We start from the raw sequence: 13,296 nt of genomic DNA, 5'->3' as shown, positions 1-13,296 counted from the left end.
GCATAAGCATTTTTAAGATTAGGAGATTATTTTCTTATTGAAATAAAATTTTTCTTTCAAAACCATTAAAAGCCCATATATAGAGAGAGATATAGATATATAGATAGATATAGATAGATATAGGTATCTAGATAGATAGATATATAGATAGATATAGATAGATATAGGTATCTAGATAGATAGATAGATAGATAGATAGATAGATATAGAATGCTATCATTAGATAGAATTCTTTGGAGGAAAAATCTATATAACTATCTCTTTAAATGTTTTGTAGATGTTATGATTTATGTGTGAATATTCCGGAAGAAAATGATAGCAAATAGAAATGCTAGATATTACAGGAAGTATAGACATCAGAAAATATCTAAAATTCATTTTTAATCAAACATACTTTTTACATACTATTTGGAACTCAGAGTTATCTTTTGTCAGTTTTCTGATTGAGCAAACTATGAGATCACTGAGATGTGTCATTAGTGAGTAATGCAACATTAGCTATACACTAAACTAACAATGGTTTCTGTTAACATGTAGAGATGAAACTAAAGAAAGATTCCTTTAAATAATAAAATTAATATAGAATAGAATGTAAATTATTAGATTAGGTTATACATATAAAATATATTTTAAAAGAAGTACCTACTGATGATTTTAAGAAAAAAGTATTAATATTACCAGTAGTTATTATATGCCAGGCAGTATCTTTTTGCCAAAATGCTTGCAATATCCTCTGGTTATAAGCTCTCTGGGAATAGCAAAGGCTTGTCAATCTGATCTTGGATGATATGGCTTAGCAAAACCTCAATGTCAGTAACTTTACATTGTTTTGTTTTTCCCTTTCGTTATTCAGGACCAATTATTTCCTCAGTTCCTGCTAGAGGTTGGAGTCCTGGATGCTAGCCCTCTGAGAGTAAAGTAAAATAAAGCTGTCATTCTCAAGTTGTAATGAACATTTACTTTCCTCCTTTTTTTATATGATACTCCTCTCTTTTTAATTTTGATAATGTTAAATCATTTGTTGGCAAATAATAGTTTTATTTCCTTGGTGATTTTTAATTCATAAATTCAAATCATTTTTAATTAACTAAGGATCTTTTTCTACTGCTAGAAAAAATATATCACAGTGGCAAATGCATTGCATTTATACACGTTATAAATTGACATTTACTTTTCCTCTAAACTTATTGTTTTACATGATAAATGTAAATTTTTATCTTTTTTCAAATTATAAAATTGAGATCTTAATCTGTTCTCTAAATCCAGAAGAAAGAGAACAAGTGAAAGTATATGCATTGAAACTGAAGATTCTTAACTTTTTTTCCTTCTACCTGGCTTGAGTGAGAGATTTGAGAAGTCTGCTACTTTAAAAATTAGCAGTGACAATATCTGGACTAAAAATACATTTTTAATATATTATAACTTATATATAACATAAAAAAGAATTTGGCATATGTTCTAAATTTACTAGCTCTCCTCCCTGGCAGTGCCTAGCTTAGTCCTTTCCATGCTGTAGATGTTCAATAAAAGAATAAAATTAGATAATATATTAAATAATTAAATTATAAAATGTTTTAATATCCAACTCCCAAATTTTATGATCTAAAAGCAAGCTTTATGTGAATGTGATATGTATATTATCAAGAAGTTGATCAAACTGATAATCTACTTCTGAGTTTAATTTATATAATTTGTTCAAACATCAAGATATAATCTGAGCAAGTACTTGTTTAAAAACAAGCTCAAGGTAGCACGCCAGACCTCTGGAGAAGGCGGGCACAGTAAGACGCTGGATCCCGGGCGGGGGTCACGCGGGGCACGCCAGCCAGGGCTCGGGTCATGAGACTCTGGGCCCCGGGCCAGACCGCACGTAGCACGCCAGACCCCTGGAGAAACTGGGCCCAGTACCCTGGGTCCCGGGCAGGGGTTGCGCGGGGCACGCCAGCCAGGGCCCGGGTTGCAGGACTCTGGGCCCCAGGCGGAGTAGTGCGGAGCATGCTGGACCCATGGGAAAACCGACCGGGTCACAGTGCTACTGAGTGCCTGATCCCACTACCTCCTCAAACCATATATACTGTCTTCTCTTATTAAAAAAAAAAAAAAAAAAAAGGAAAAGAAAAAGAAAAAGAAAAAGGAAAAATATCCAAGAGGAGTTAAGAAAGCCATGGCAGATGCCAGGACACTGGAGATGCAGACAAAACTTATCCAAATGCACTGGAACTTATGGAAAAATTCCCCGTGAAGGAAGACTGCTGTTTCTCTATGTTGTTAAGAATCTTGGACATCACCTGTATGGAGAGAGTTTAGCAGAGACCAAGGAGAAAGGCAGTGCTGAAAGCGGTCTCTGCAATGGCGGTGGAGACTTGTATTCAGGAGAAGCAGAAATCGGATCCTACCAACCTTATTTTTTTTGGAAAAATTACACCAAATGTCAAATGCTACCGTCACGTATGCTTAGGAACACTGGACAACATTCAGAGTGGAAAAAGAGCTTGGAAAGGATTTGAAATGGCGGAGGCAATGGCAATGGCAGTGGCCAGTACTCAGGGGAGGCAGAGATCTGATGCATTACACCTGGAACTTTTGAAATAATAACCCCAGAGGCAAAATGTTACCACCATGTGCCCTCGAAAACATGGGACAATTGGTTGGGCGAAGAGCCTGCCGAGGGGTAAGGCCGGCGACAGAACAGCAAAGCTGGGATTGGGACCTGCCGTGAGGCAAAGCTGGTGCTGGAGCCTCCGAAGCCAGGATTGGAGCCTGCCGAGGGGTTAGACCGGTGCTGGGGCCAGTGAGGCCAGGATCGGAGCCTGCCGTGAGGCAAGGCCGGTGCTGGGGCCTTCGAGGCCAGGATCGGAGCCTGCCGAGGGGTTAGGCTGGTGCTGGGGACAGCAAGGGTGGGATTGGAGCCTGCCATGAGGCAAGGCCGGTGCTGGAGCTTCGAGACAGTAATCGGAGCCTGTTGAGGAGTTAGGCCGGTGCCGGGGCCAATGGCCGACATCGGAGCCTGCCATGAAGAAAGAACACTACTGGGGCCTCTGAGGCCAAGATCAGAGCCTGCCTAGGGGTTAGGCCGATGCTGGGGCCAGTGAGGCCGGGATCGGAGCCTGCCGTGAGGCAAGGCAGGTGCTGGGGCCTTCAAGGCCAGGATTGGAGCCTGCCAAGGGGTTAGGCTGGTGTCAGGGCCAGCAAGGCCAGGATCGGAGCTCTCCATGAGGAAAGGCCAGTGCTGGGGCCTCCGAGGCCTGGATTGGAGCCTGCCAAGGGCTTAGGCCGGTACTGGGGCCAGTGGCTGGCAATGTAGCCTTCTGTGAGGTAAGGCCGCTACTGAGGCCTCCGAGGCCAGGATCAGAGCCTGCCGAGGGGTTAGGCCAGTGCTGGGGCCAGCGAGGCCAGCATCAGAGTTTGCCATGAGGCAAGGCCGGTGCTGGGGCCTCCGAGGCCAGGATAAGAGCCTGCCGAGGGGTTGGGCCAGTGCCGGGGCCAATGGTTGGCATTGGAGACTGCCATTAGGCAAGGCCACTACTGGGGCCTCCAAGGCTGGGATCGGAGCCTGCCAAGGGGTTAGGTCAATGCCGGGACCAGCGGCCAGCAGTGGAGCCTGCTGTCAGGCAAGGCCAGTGCTGGGGCCTCTGAGGCCAGGATAAGAGCCTGCCAAGGGGTTAGGCCAGTGCCGGGGCGAATGGCCGGCATTGGAGCCTTCCATGAGGCAAGGCCGCTACTGAGGCCTCCAAGGACGGAATTGGAGCCTGCCGAGAGGAGAGATTGGTGCTGGGGCCTCTGAGGCTGGGATAAGAGCCAGCCGAGGGGTTAAGCTGGTGCCAGGGCCAATGGCCGGCATCGGAGCCTGCCATGAGGCAAGGCCGGTGCTGTGGCCTCTGAGGCCAGGATAAGAGCCTGCCGAGGGGTTAGGCCAGTGCCGGGACCAGCAGCCAGCATCGGAGCCTTCCGTGAGGCAAGGCCGCTACTGAGGCCTCCAAGGCCAGATCGGAACCTGCTGAGGGGTTAGACCGGGGCTGGGGTCAGGAGGCCGTCATTGGAGCCTACCCTGAGGCAAGGCCGGTGCTGGGCCTCCGAAGCCAGGATCAGAGCCTGCCGAGGGGTTGGGCCAATGCCGGGGCCAACGGCCAGCATCAGAGCCTGACAGGAGGCAAGGCCGCCACTGGGACCTCTGAGGCTGGGATCGGAGCCTGCCGAGGGTTTAGGCCAGTGCTGGGGCCAATGGCTGGCATTGGAGCCTGCCATGAGGCAAGGCCAGTGCTGGGGCCTCCGAGGCCAGGATCGGAGTCAGCTGAGGGGTTAGGCTGGTGTCGGGGCCAGCGAGACCAGAATTGGGGCCTCCCATGAGGCAAGGCCGCTGCTTGAGCCAGCGAGGTCTGGATCAGTCCACCGGGTAGCCAGGCCACTACTGGGGCCGTCAAGAGTGGGATTGGTACTTGCAACGCGGCATGCACAGAGAAATGTCACAGAAAATAAAATCAGATGCTTCCCTTAATCAGCAATAACCAGGAGGAAAGGGGCAACAGGAAGAGGTCGAGCTATAGAAATGGCCCTATAGTGAAGCAACTAAGGTGACCAATCAGAGGGCATGGAATAGGGGAGGATGGAGCCTCTTTAAAACGCAGGAGGTACATAAACAAATGTATCAAAGTTAATCACCAAACAAGCATGGGATCGAGGGAGGGGGAGGGAATAGGATGAGGGCTGGATGAGGGCTAAGTGGATGATGTGTGCTTGTATATCCTCTCAAGTCTTGTATTCCAATGTGATATATGACTACAATGCACCAATTAAAAAATAAATAAATAAATAAAATTTGAGAGTCTTCCTAAAAAATAAATAAATAAATAAATCTAGGTTTTGCATCTTAAAAAAATAAAAAATAAAATAAAAACAAGCTCAAATGATAAAAAAGTGTAATAAACTTGTAAAAGTTTGTTAATCTAAATTGTGATAAATAAAATTCCCAAAATCAGCTTTTCTAGTTACTACATATACCAAATTATTGAGTAAACTACCTAAAATGTAAGCAAAATTATAAATATTCATCAAAGACATTAATTATAATTAATTTTAATTAGCTCAAATGCACATTAAAAATAGACATAAGTTAGAAAAATGCTTGATTTCTAATAAAATAATTCAAGAATTTCTTAAAAATGACCATTTGTGCTAGTTTATCCTGTCATAGTAATTTTTTGTTTTCTAATAATTTTCTTTGTCTAATGAAATGATCAAAGACATATGTGACCTGTACTCACAATGGGCTAACTAAATAGCATTCCCTTTCCATGGAAGCTGCTACCTGATTTTGGCTTTCCTCTTCTAGTCAAACTTTTGGCCACCACAAAGAATAATACAAGATTAAAAACAAGGTATTCAAGGTTTTAAAATGAATGACATGAAGTTATTGGCATTTATATAAAGCTAGGTCTCTATCTCCCTTCTATCATCAAAAACCTAATAAACATAAGTACATTCATATTTACTTACGATAAACATGATAAATGTTTTGACCAACTACAAAGCAGTATTTGATCCACATAGAAAATTGTTTTTTAAAATTAATGTGTTCATGTGTATATACATGTTTGTATATATATATATATATATACATATATACATATATATACAAATATTTATATTTGTGTATATATATACATTTATATTTACTTTTATACATTTATATTTACTTTTATACATTTATATTTACTTTTATATTTTTCTCTTTCTCAAGTATAAATGCTTATTGTTAAAGGGAAACATGTTGAAATAATTGATAATGGTTATGATAATTTCCATTGTGAACACAATTTAGTTTTCATAAATATAAGTTAAAAAATTTCAAACTGGCAACTTTTCTACCTTAAAATTTTAAGTAGGAGAGATAACTCCAAAACTATGTGTATTCTCCCTATATACAATTTTATCTTGTTTAAAATCAAACTCAAACAGAAATTTTTAATTTTTTTGTATATATATAATATTTGGCATTGTGACATTCAAATAATCACTCAATATCATGGAAAAATCATATATTACCACAGTAATCCATTATCTAAAATAGCCTCTGTAACTTTTCCAGTTTTAAAAATATATTATATAGGCAATTCAGTAAACAAGTTTTGTGTCTCAATTAAGCATACATATATATGAAAGCAATGGATAGTACCTGAAGAAGTCTGCAGCTGGTTTTCTTGATAGCATTCCTCATGTAAGGTAGGAATTTTGATCCTTTGTTCCTGCTCTGAATTGTTAGTAGTTAGATGAAATCTTTTAATAAAAAATCAGTGATTCTTAAATTTATTTATTTACTTACTTAGTGAAGGGAAGATTTTGTGTGTGTGTAGTATTGGGGATTGAACCCAGGGGTATTCTATCTCAAAGCTATACTCCCAGCCCTATTTTTTATTCTTTATTTTGAAATAGGGTCTCACTGAGTTGCAAAGGACCTCACTAAGTAACTGAGGCAGTCTGCAAACCATGATCCTCCAGTCTCAGCCTCCTAAATACTTGGATTACAAGTGTGTGCCACCACAAGGGAAATATTTATAGCTCCCTTTGAGAGCCTTAAGCAAACTATTTCAGAAAAATACACATTTAGGAACATTATCCATAAAATCTAATCACCCCAATGATTCTAAGTTGAAATTTTCCCTTAGGTCCAAAGACCCATCTCTATTCTAATATAACAGCTACTTAAATGATGAGCCTCGATCCTCTCAACACAACATAAAGCACATCCTACCTTACACAGCGTGCCAATAGCATAGGCTGAAAACATTTTCTAGGACAGAACTCAACAAATCTTCCCAAACTTAGTAACTTAGAAAGTTTAACAGAATAGCAAGACTTTTGTAAGCAGAAATAAAAGGGGAGAATTAAAGTGAGGCTATAGTCCATGGAGAGCCAAAGACCTTCTTTTTAGAATGGCAAATGACAGGTATCTTTTAAGCATTCACTTTGGGGTATTAAGTAATATGCTATGACCTTTACAATTGAAGTGCAAAACCAATTTCTAAAAGCAAAAGTTTAAATCACATTTCCAAAGGATATAAAATACTGTCTCACAAACTTTAAGATGAAGGAATAAAATTGGATTTTTAAAAGCAGAAGTGTAAGGCACATTTAGAAACAGGAGTATAATAACTAAAGCAAATGTTTTCTATGAAAATAATATAAACATTTGAAAGTGAATTTGAGAATTAACTTTTATCCAATATCAAAAGAATATATATTTAAATCATGCTTTTTTAACATTCTTTGTTAATAATAAAGAAAATGAAAAATGTTTTAATATATTAAAAGTAAAATTTGAATTTGACTTGATTTTTATTAGTATTTGAAACTATAATTTCATGCAGAAATCTTCAGTGTCTACCTATAGTTCATAGAGAAAAATAAAGACTATATATTATTTAATATACTTTGTGATTTAATACTATTGATACATCTAATATCATCCCATTTATTGTATATTTTTGTGATAATGACAGTAAAAGCTTGAAAGAATATTCTCTTCTCTAGTGACACTCTAAAATTGTGTATATTGTTTCCTTTGCCTAGAATATGCTCTTCTGGCTTGTCTGAAGAAAAAAAATCCCATTATTCTTTCCTATTTTATAAAAAAAAATACTTTGTGAAGTTTTCCTGACTCTTCTGATTGACTTAGGAATTGCTTTCCTCATACTTCTTGGTATCTATAACCTATTATCCATATGATTATTTTATTATAATTTATATACTTATCTTCTCACTAGATTGCTACATATATTAATATAGAGATTGGTCATTTTTTAATTCACAGAGCCTAAACCAAATTGAGTATATATTTTAAAATGAGAAATGAATGAATACAGTCATGAAATAAAAGTAATAGCAACAATAGCTATAATTTATATATCCAATAACTATAATTTATATCTCCAACTATATATCAAGATATTTTAGATAAAAGCATGGGTACGTTCCATGTACTACATTTGTACTACCTTTTTTAGAAGATTAAAGTGAGGTTTATGCTCAGTTTTCTCTTAATCCAAGAATTCTACATTTTACCTATAAATGTGACCTTAAGTTTTTCTTTTTCATATTTAAACAATGGAACTTTCTCTGTGTAATTTAAACAAATGTGTGATAGATTAAGCATAGGAAATGGAGTCATTCCAGTAAAAGCAAACAATGAAGGTCTAGACACATATAATAAGCATCTTCGTATTGCTGGCAAGTGATTCTTGGAACCCATATAAAAAATCTAACTCCCTAGAAAATCTGTTTTCAATACTTCTGATCTGTATTTTGTTCCATTTTATTTACTGTCAGTTCGTATGTTAAAATCTTAAGCCCCATTGGAATAGAATTGGGGAGCGGGGTATTTAATAGTTGATTTGAGGTTATAATATCAAGACATTTTCTACTACTTTTAGCTAGGACTTCCCAGTCTCCAGATCTGTCAAATATAAATTTCTGTTGTTTATAGACCACCTTATTTCTGGTAGTTTGTTATTGCAACCTAAATTAAGTAAGAAGCAGAGAGAATGGAAGTCTGGAAACTAGTTGTGCATAGGGGGAATGTTTTCAAGAAGAAAAATCCACCATAATAAATGCTGTTTCTATCTCAAATAAGATGAGATTCATCACATGATCTACCACAGGATTCAGCAATGCATTTATCAAAATCACTGATTAGCCATTTCCGTGTAGTAGTGGAGAGAAGGCCTTATAAGAGACAGAATAAGAAAGAACAAGAAAAAAGGAAATGGAAACAGTGAATGTAGACTCATATTTTGAATATTTTTAAAAGAATAAAACAGAAATATACATTTCATTGAGGGGAGAAATTAAACCAAGAGAAATGTTTTTAAATTAGTATAAATGCAACTACGGTACATTGATGTGAATAATTCAGTGGAGAAGAAAAATCAATAAAGCAATGATGAAAAATTGCTGGTACATGTCAAGTACTCTCACTCTAGAGATGGCCCACATTCTTCCTTAGATGTGTATTTATTTCTTGATTTCCTAAGTAAATATCTATATCTCCAAAACAAGCAGGCAAACAAAACACTTGGAACTAGAAGTATTTGATTTCTGAATTTTTTTTAATTTTGGAATATTTGCAAAATAATGAAATATCTTGGGGATGGAACCCAAACTTAAAGACAAAATGTATTTATCTTGCATATATATCATATACACATATACTGAAAGCAATTTATACCATATTTTAGTGCATATTTTGATTGCAACCACATGAGATCTGTTGTAGAATTTTCTATTTATGGTGTCATGGTGGTACTCAAAACATTTCAGCCTTTGTCTATTTCAGAGTTTGCATATTTGGATTGCTAATGCTTAATGTGTTCAATATCCTCTGAGAATGTGAGAGTAACTTCAGTAAGAAGATTTATTATGATTTCTAGGAATCAACTAGAGCCTTCTGAAAGGTAATTGATACATGGTAAAGTTAACAATTCAAATCATTAGTAAAAACAGGGAAAAACTGATGTGTAAAATCTAGTCTTGGGTAAATAAATAAAGTAGTATAGACACTTAAATAAAAAAATGTAGAAGGACTAAAACTTGGATATAAGAAAGCCCTTTCTAAGCACACAAAAAAGGGTTTTAAAAAATAAGGAATAATAATAAACTTAATAAATAAAAATATGAATCATGGTAAAATGTCACATATAAAATAACTTTATAACTGGTAAACATTACCATTTAGCAAATAAATGTTTGATATTCAAATATAGGTAGCTTGGTCTGAGGCTCTACTGCCTCATCTCAATAATTTATGTTAATGGCATGAGTGCTATTACAAGACAGTTTTCTAAAGAAATTATACTATCTCTGATACATTAAAAACAAATGTTAAAATGTAGCTTTTTAATCATTAGTTAAACCTAATGATTAAAAGAGACAGGAACACAACTGAAGCAATGTAAGAATAAATTTTCAATGTTATAATTATAGATACAAGAGAGTTTAAATAATGCATCTAAATGTATTTCTACACAATACATTTTAAGACCTCGATAAATATATACGTTTTTGAAAACTAATATTTCCAGTTGGGCATGGTGGTACATGCTTGGAATCCCAGTACTTGAGAGGTTGAGACAGGAGGCTCACTCTGCAACTTAGTGAGACCCTGTTTTAAAATAAGGAATAAAAATAGGTCTATGGATACAGCTCAGAGGTAGACTGCCAGAATTCAAAATACTATTCTTACTGAATGTATATTATTTTTCCATTATTGCAAAGTTGAACTACTATAATTCAAATCATTTTATGTCAAGAGAAGTCTGTATATCATGGTTTATTATTCAACAAATTACCTTGGTAATGCTTAAAATATTATATTTTCAGACTTTACAGAGAAAATATTTTTCTCTATTTTGGGTAAAATATAATTATATATGTTAGTACATTTCTATGTTCCTATAGAACAAATTATTATATTCCATAATTTCTAAAGAAATTATACTTATTAACTAGCTTATTAAAATTACCTAAAATTGAGGGTTTTATACCACTGATGAATCTGTAAAAATAATTTTAAGCAAATTTATTTTATAATATTTTATTTAATTTTAGTAGAATTTTATTTTCATAGACATATAAATGTGCTTTCTATAATATTTGAATGAAAGTGTAAGTAAAATTAACTCATTAAAATTTTATCTCTTCTTGCCGGGCATGGTGGCACACGCTTGTAATCCTCACGCTTGGGAGGCGGAGACAGGAGGATCGCGCTGGTTGGGAGCCAGCCTTGCTGGCTTAAGAGACCCTGTTTCCAAAAAATATATATTAAAAAAAAATAGGTCTGGGAGTGTAGCCCAGAGGTAGAAGGGCTTCCAGGAACCCCAGTACCACCAAAAAATAAAAATAAAATAAATAAATAAATAAATAAATAAATAAATAAATTTTATCTCTTCTTTTTCTAAACTCTAATACTCATGGAAAATATAGAAAATATACCTGTCCAAACTATAATATAAGTTCTGAACTCAAACCAATGAATAATAATTTTGGTCAAAATATTTTCAAAGTAATATAAACAAATGAATATAAATTATCAATTCTATAATATATGTATATATTTGCATTAATTCATAGTTCATAACAGCCAAATTTTAATTTTGTATTAAAATATAGCAGACTTCAAAGACTGATAGTCAAGAGTAATAAATCCTAAAAATTCTCAGTTTTAAAATTTAGAAAAGAAAATATTTAATAAACTAAGTATATAATGTGATTCCAATTCTCTACATATTATAATTTATATTTGCTTAATAGTTTGCCTCATGTTTATTGTCCTACCCAATTCTGCTATTTCCAAATAAAATATTTAAAAATTTACTATAGGAGATGGATGTCAGCAAGATGGACAACTAGAAGTGCCTGAAATGCTTCCCTCCAAAAGATTTAAGTTAATAAAAAAAAAACAAAACTAGGGGAAAAGTGTACTATTGCACTGGAATATTTGAGGGAGCGCACCAGGGTATAGTAGTGATGTGGCAGAGACATCACAGAGCAGGAAGACTCAGAATGGCATTATAAAAAGGTAACAAAGAACACGGTATCAACTATCCCACACCTAACTGAGATCAACCCTGAACCAAAAGGGGATTCCCACAGCAGGTAATGGGTAAGCTGTAGTCCCTAAACAGCCCTCACTAATATAACAGAAGAGGTGGCTGATGAGGAAAACTACAGTCATCACAGTCCTTGACCCAGGTTGGGGAGCTACCAGGGAACACATGGCATTGCATTATCACAGAGAAAGAGCCCAGGTCCTGCTGTGCTATCACCCAGGTTTCAGATACACAGTGCCATCTTGAAACCGTACGTACTCACAATTTTGCAATGTGAGCTTGCCCACTCTGCCTATACTGGAAAGATATCAAGTACCACCAGCATACTCTCAGGGCCCTGGAAAACTGTCTGCTGGCTCCATCTACCAACCTAAAGACTCAAAAGCAGCAGGTATTTTTGACATAACCAAATTAGACAAAAAATAAAGAAATGAAATGAAGAAAGTTTCATGTGATACTGTAGCATATAGAGTTGATGTTGATTGATTAAGAGTCTCTAGTATGAATGACAATGGAGTCAAAATTATTTTTAGAGAAAATGGGAGCTGGGTAAAAGAGATTTCTCCAACCAGTCCTTGCACTAGCATCTTGCTTTTATTGAGTGTTTTAACCACAAAATATGTCATGGAGTAAGTCAGGGAAAAACATCAAAATAGTAACAGATGAATCAGAGAATGAAAGGGTAAAATTCTGGAAAAAAGGAAATTGTCAGGGTCTTTGCTTATGATCAGCGTTCCTGATTATCGGCCTCATTTGTCCTTGAATGGGCAATTTGTACCCCTGCCAAGCCAGACCAAGGTGATCTCAAAGCTGATGACTAAGAAGTCTTCCAATACAATACTAAGCATTTTCATTATTAGTATTTCAAAAGAAAAAAAAAGGAAGAAAAAGTGATAGAAGACATATTTAATAAAATAATAGCTGAAAATATTCTAAATCTTAGAAAAAACATTGACATGCAGGTCCAAGATGTTCAGAGGACTCCAATTGTATTCAGATAAAAAGGTCCTCTTGGAGATACTCTATAGTCTAACTGGCAAAAGTTTAAGTCAGACTATTCTAAAAACAGAAGAGAAAGCCATCAAGTCATATATATGGGAATTCCAATTATACTAAAAGATTTCTCAGTATAAACTTTACAGTTCATGGATGACATATTCAAAGTCATCCATGAAAAGTCATCCAAAGTTTACTACAATTAATCTGCTTAATCAGCAAGCAATTAAATATTAAGTTTTTGTTATTCACTGTCTTTTAACTTTCACTTTTTAATATTATTTTATAAGACATTTAACAAAATGCTGGGAATGACATATAAATTGAAAATACACATTTAATCACAATAGGCCTGTGATTAACTAACCCCCCAAAATAACATTAATTTCTGTTTTGCACTCTTAAGGATTAACTATTAAATTAATTGCTAAAAATATTACAAACACAATTTCCAAAATCTTGCAGGTTTCTATAGACCTCTTTTTTAGAATCAGAAGTCCCATAGCTTAAAAAACCTTTATATATCTAAAGTACAGTATCAACATTTATTTAAAAAATAAAAAAAATATATTTACAACTAAATTTTAATTTTAATTAATTTGCAGGAATATAAAATAAATATAAATGCCATAAGTGGCATTTATTTTTATTAGTAACTCATAATCATTTTTATAACATTATTGGTGGATTACAGTCTCAC

General features: G+C 35.8%; 1 protein-coding gene across 1 annotated transcript in view; it reads right to left on the bottom strand.

Moving 5' to 3' along the window:
* STPG2 (sperm tail PG-rich repeat containing 2) overlaps nucleotides 1-13,296 on the bottom strand; it is a gene marked incomplete at both ends in the record, with an annotated part of 526,196 nt that overhangs the window by 192,887 nt on the left and 320,013 nt on the right. The window lies entirely within an intron of this gene.

Source organism: Muscardinus avellanarius, assembly GCF_963383645.1.
Source record: "Muscardinus avellanarius genome assembly, chromosome: 6".
Lineage (NCBI taxonomy): Eukaryota > Metazoa > Chordata > Mammalia > Rodentia > Gliridae > Muscardinus > Muscardinus avellanarius.
Note: the sequence above shows the minus strand (reverse complement) of the source record. Positions and strands in the feature narration are given on the sequence as shown.